Raw genomic sequence first — 5,369 nt, 5'->3', positions numbered from 1 at the left:
TCTGTGCCTGGGTCCTTGTCAAAAAACATGACATGACTGTTTTGTACATTTTAATAATCTAGTTCCAACATTTGTGTAAGAAAAGCAAAACACTTTTTGGAATCAAATTTGATAAAGGTTTTTTTAAAATGCTGCAAAAGACCACTACTGCAAAAGAAGAATGGATTGGAATATAAAAAATACATATCCTAACCTTAATTACCGGAGGAGAGTAATGAATGATGCTAATAGTGAGTAAAAAGTAAACGGAGTGCATTTTTTGGACAGGGATTCACTTTTAATGTGTATGTATAATATAATACAGATACATAAAAAATACCCTCAAAAAATAGAACAGTCTGTGAAATACACAAATGTACAAAATATTAATAAAAAAAATTATAAAGATGGAGGCAACTTTGCCTATGGTACAATGTACAGTATGCAATGTATGAAAAGATCTTTACTGCAGATACTACTATGACTCTGCAGATTTGTTTTTTTATTTTAACCTATGTCGCCTCACCTTGTGGCTGGCAAATCTGTCTATCACTTTTTGGTGGTCAACTCTCTCAAGCATCTCTTTCTCAACTGACATCACAGCCAGGTGCTGGAGTCTGCTTTGACCCATGGTCCTTCTCAGCCAGGTATGGAGCCGACGCAAGACACTGAAAGATCTCTCACAGCTACAGCTGCTAACTGGGATTGTTAGGGCAACAATAACAGTTTTCAGTGTGGGGAAGATCATCTTATCCAGAAGTTTGTATAATGTTAACATATCTGGAATGGCACCAGCCTCACTCTGGAGCTTCAAAAAGTTTTTGGCAACTGCAACTTCCTCTAACTGAAGTTCAATATGGTAATGCAGTGCCAGGGCTGACAAATGAGGCTCAGACAAGAATTGGTTTGAGGTTGGACTACACGCCTGAATCCCATTAAGCAATTCTTGACTAACACCAGAAAAACGCTTCTCAAGTTCAGAGATCATTCTGTCCAGACAAGGAAACAACAATTTCCTTTTAAGCTCTTCTGACACAGAAGAGCCACAGACTTCACTGCCTGCCCCACAGGTTGACTCAACAACAAATCCATCCAGCAAATACACTGAGGAGAATTTACTGAGTTTTGCCTTTAATCCCACCGCAATAGGTGTGTTGATAGTGGAGAGGCACTCAATTATGGCAGGGAAGTTGTTAAGCACAGCCGTTACTGAACGAACCTGGCATGCCCAGCGTGTGTTTGACAGTTGCACAAGTTCACTTTGCTCCAATTCTAATTTCTTCTGAGTGTCCATGAACTTATGATGGTTTACAAGAGACACACTAAAGAAGGAATGGAGACTTTCAAGCATGTTAAAGAACTCTACAGTTTCAGAAACAGCTCTGCATGTGTGACATAGGATGAGATTTAACTCATGTGCATAGCAATGAACATATATGGCCTCAGGGTGCTTCTTTTGAAAATGGGATTGCACCCCCCCAACTGTTCCGCTCATGACAGCTGCTCCATCATAGGTCTGTGCCACACATTTCAACTGCTCAGTTCCCTTTTCTTGCAGCTGATTCTCAGTAGCAGCATTTATTGAGGCAGCATCAAACTTTGGCATCTCTGTCAGGGCTAGGAAGCTCTCTTTAACTACACCTTCCACAGACACATACCTCACACAGAGGGCCAACTGTTCTGTCTTTCCATCTCTGGCCTCATCAGCCATAATGGCATACATCTGTGATTCCGTCATCTCATGAACAATAGCTGCAGTTACCTCTTGTGAACAACATTCAATCATCTCATTCTGACTACTACAAGAGATGTATGTTGTGTTTGATGGGGGTGTGTACCTCTGCAAGAATGGATCAAACTTTTCCAAAAGTTTTATGCACTCACGGAAATTCCCTTTATTGTCACTCTCTTCTGTTTCATCATGACCTCTAAATGATATTCCTTGCTTCCCCAAAAAGCAGGTCACTGCCACAATACGTTCTAGGTACTCCCTTCTTTCACTTACTTCTGCAGCACTTGCTGCCTCTATCTGTTCCACAATATTGCTTTGTGACAGACTTGCTTTGTAGCTGTTCCAACAAACTACACTGTCCTTGTGTGACTGAGTGGATTCATGTTTTTGAAACTTGCTCAGTGCCTTTTGCCAATTACTGACTCCATCGTTCACTAATGTGTCATACCTAAGACTTTTGCCAAAGACTCGACAAGCGTAGCAGAAAGCAGCATTTTTTTTGGAAGAATATTCTAACCATTTAAAGCTTTTGAACCAGTTTTCTTGGAAGGATCTTTTTTGTGTGCCAAACTGAATGAGAGGGTACTGGGACAGTTTTAACTGTTTAGGACCAGTAGTCTTATCCCCCAAATCAAGAGCCATATCTTGAAAATCTTTGGATTGCTGACTGGAACTCTGCCCTGTCTGTCTCTCCTCATCTCTTTCCCTGGTTAGTTCTTTCTGCCTCTCCTCATCTTGTTCCCTGGTCTGCTTTCTCAGAGTCTCTCCCTGTTCTTTGCCTCCTTGTGTAATGAGATTAACCAAACAGTAAATCATATCGATAAATAGGAAAATGTAATGAAGGTGTCCTGTTTACATTTCAGAATGAAGTCTAATGATATAAGATCATGATTCTCAAACTGTGGTACCTGGTACGTGAGCTCCCCATTGTGGTACTTGGAGGAAAGTTATAAGCATTTTTTGAAAATAAAAATACTTCAAACATGTACAATTCAATCAAAAAAGTACAAAACTTTGAATTAAAATACCTAAAGTATACTAAATTCATATTTCGAATATACTAAGCATTGTCTTCCCTTTTCTTCTTGTTTCAATGTCAGCCTGCTAAATTTTCACGTTCTTAGGATGCTCATTCTGACTTAATGCACTTACTTTTTAGCGTAACTTTTCATTTTAGGAACAGATTGGAATTTTGTCTTGTAAGATTTATGAGTTTCATGCTTTCATAGTGGTACTTGGGAGAGCTTAACATTTTCTCAGGTGGTACACGCTGTAAAAAGTTTGAGAAACACTGATAAGGCAAGTTTATGTGCTTTTGGAAAACATTTAAAGCTGCTGTACAGAAACTGTGAAATAAACTAGCTTAAAACATTCTTAGTATATATATAAACTGAGCACTCTGCTTCTCTTTACAACTCCTCACTCCACCAGGACACTGTTTGGAACTTTCTGATAGTGTGCAAATGTGGGGGGCACGTACTGCAGCAGTCATACAGACTAGATGGTCCAAAAGTTGACCTACCTACTATTGGCTGAGGTTTTGTAGATTTGTGGCTGAACCACATAAAAATATATCATTAAATTTATTCTGCCCAATTAATGATAATAATGTTATGTTGGAATATTGTTCAACACAGTTTGTTTTGCAGATTCTGTATAGCAGCTTTAATATAGAGAGAACACAACTTCCAGATTGTATGAGTAAAATTAGGATCTTTTTCTGTCAGTTTAACAGTTTCTGTTTTGCCTGTCACCTGACTATTCCCTGTTTGTTTTCTTACCTGGTTCTTCCTGACCTTGTACTTTCTCCTCAAGGTCTGCTCTTTCCTCTCTCCCTCTTTGAACTGACAATCATACACAAATAGATTGTATTCAATTAGATAAAGAAATTACATTAATATTAGTGGTGGGCCGTTATCGGCGTTAACATGCTGCGTTAACGTGAGACTCTTATCGGGCGATAAAAAAAATATCGCCTATATATATATATATATATATATATATATATATATATTCTGAATGCCTTTGGCAGAATTCAAATAAACCATTTTAATCTAGATTAATAAAATAACCAAACCACGTGTACATTTAATAAAATATATGACTATTTAAACACTGATCCAACATTATTCTTGATTGACAGATCATGATCTTCTACTTTTACCTGAATGTCCGTCCTTTTTTTGAAAAAACTTCCTTATATCCATTATGAACCTGGCTGTCTTTCTGTGCAAAATACACACACACACACACACACACACACACCAGAAGTTATAAAGTTAATGGGCATCCAGTCAGTTAGCTACCTTAGGTTTAATATTCGGAACATGAAAAAATAACCAGCTTCTCTCGTTCCATTTCAAAGAGGACTGGTAAAACGGTTGGCAATTTAAGTTTTTAGATTTAGGCTATATAAACTTCAATGGGAGCAACAGGACGGTCAAAATGTTGCTGATTTTCCTACAGAGTAGGGCGGATTGTAGGGTAGCAAACATCGTCAGAAAACGTGTTTTCAACACTGCAGTTTACCTGTGAGGGTAATGTTTTTCAGCTAATAAGAGACATGTGGCCTGTACTACGAAGGGGGTTTAACCAAATCAGACTTAACCCCGAGGTAATTTGCGAACGCGAGGTTAACAATATCATGTTGACTCCATCGGGGCTAATCAGTACTACGCCAGATAAGAAGTTGATTTGTTAAATCGGTGTTAACTGCATTGGAGTTTGTGCGCGTTCACATATATGGAGCACGTTCGGCAACGCAAGGCACCGTTTGACTCATAGCGCGATCTCCATATGTGTCACGGAGGAAGACTGCATGCTAATTATGCAGCGTTATGAAGAGTTTAAATCAACCCTTTAAAGAAAGTCCAATACCACTGCAGGTAACAAAAGCAGGCAGGCTTGTTGGCAACGTATTGAAGACAAAGAAAATGCATACGTACATTTTCACGGTAATAAAACGTGGTCTAAAATATCCCACGACCGAGTATTAGACAATGTAGTGTTTTCTGAAAAGAATTGAAATACTGTTAATAAATACAGAGACTAACAGATGCGACACAATTCAGAAGTCACCTATTATATGCTGCTAAGTAATATAATGCTCCCTGAAGTTCCATTACTATATGTTACTCATAATGAAACCTAATGTTAACAATAACTGATCCGAGTTCAAATGCAATAGTAGTGGAAAGCGTTTGTCGCAGCAAGTCAAGATGAAATATAGAAACATCATGTCAAGTGGTAGGGCTATGTATTTATATTTCTACTCATTATGAAAGATTTGTTGTGTCTAGCCTTCACTAATAGCGTGTTTCTATGTTTTACAGCTAATAATAAAAGGTGTCTGTTAATATGACACTTAATAGAAGGTGAGCCACTTTTAACAAACAATTAAATGATTTACAACAGGACAAAACGAAAAAAAGAAGCATATGTGTAGTGAGAAAACGACTTGGAACCTGTCACCGCGATTAAGTTAGCCTCATATTCGATATTCAGTTTTCTGGCTTTAATATCTTTACGGAATTAAGTAAGGTGGCCGTTTTTAATGACAGAATTGTGATGTCCAGTACACAGACATCGATGCACACCGATTATTTTTCTGCTTCAAAACATTTTGTGATTTGTGCCAAATCATGTTAATCGCTAATAT

The 5,369-nt window shown here is 38.1% G+C and overlaps 1 long non-coding RNA gene across 1 annotated transcript; it reads right to left on the bottom strand.

Moving 5' to 3' along the window:
- Window positions 1–255: 255 nt before the first annotated feature.
- LOC140579529 (uncharacterized) lies at window positions 256–4,394 on the bottom strand. The gene is made up of 2 exons (XR_011983513.1): window positions 3,876–4,394; window positions 256–3,555 (listed from the first exon to the last, which is right to left on the bottom strand). It is a non-coding gene; the product is annotated as an uncharacterized lncRNA (long non-coding RNA).
- Between the last annotated feature and the right edge of the window lie 975 nt (window positions 4,395–5,369).

This window comes from Paramormyrops kingsleyae, chromosome 18 (assembly GCF_048594095.1).
Source record: "Paramormyrops kingsleyae isolate MSU_618 chromosome 18, PKINGS_0.4, whole genome shotgun sequence".
Lineage (NCBI taxonomy): Eukaryota > Metazoa > Chordata > Actinopteri > Osteoglossiformes > Mormyridae > Paramormyrops > Paramormyrops kingsleyae.
The sequence above is the reverse complement of the archived record's forward strand: the minus strand, read 5'-3'. Positions and strand labels throughout refer to the sequence as shown.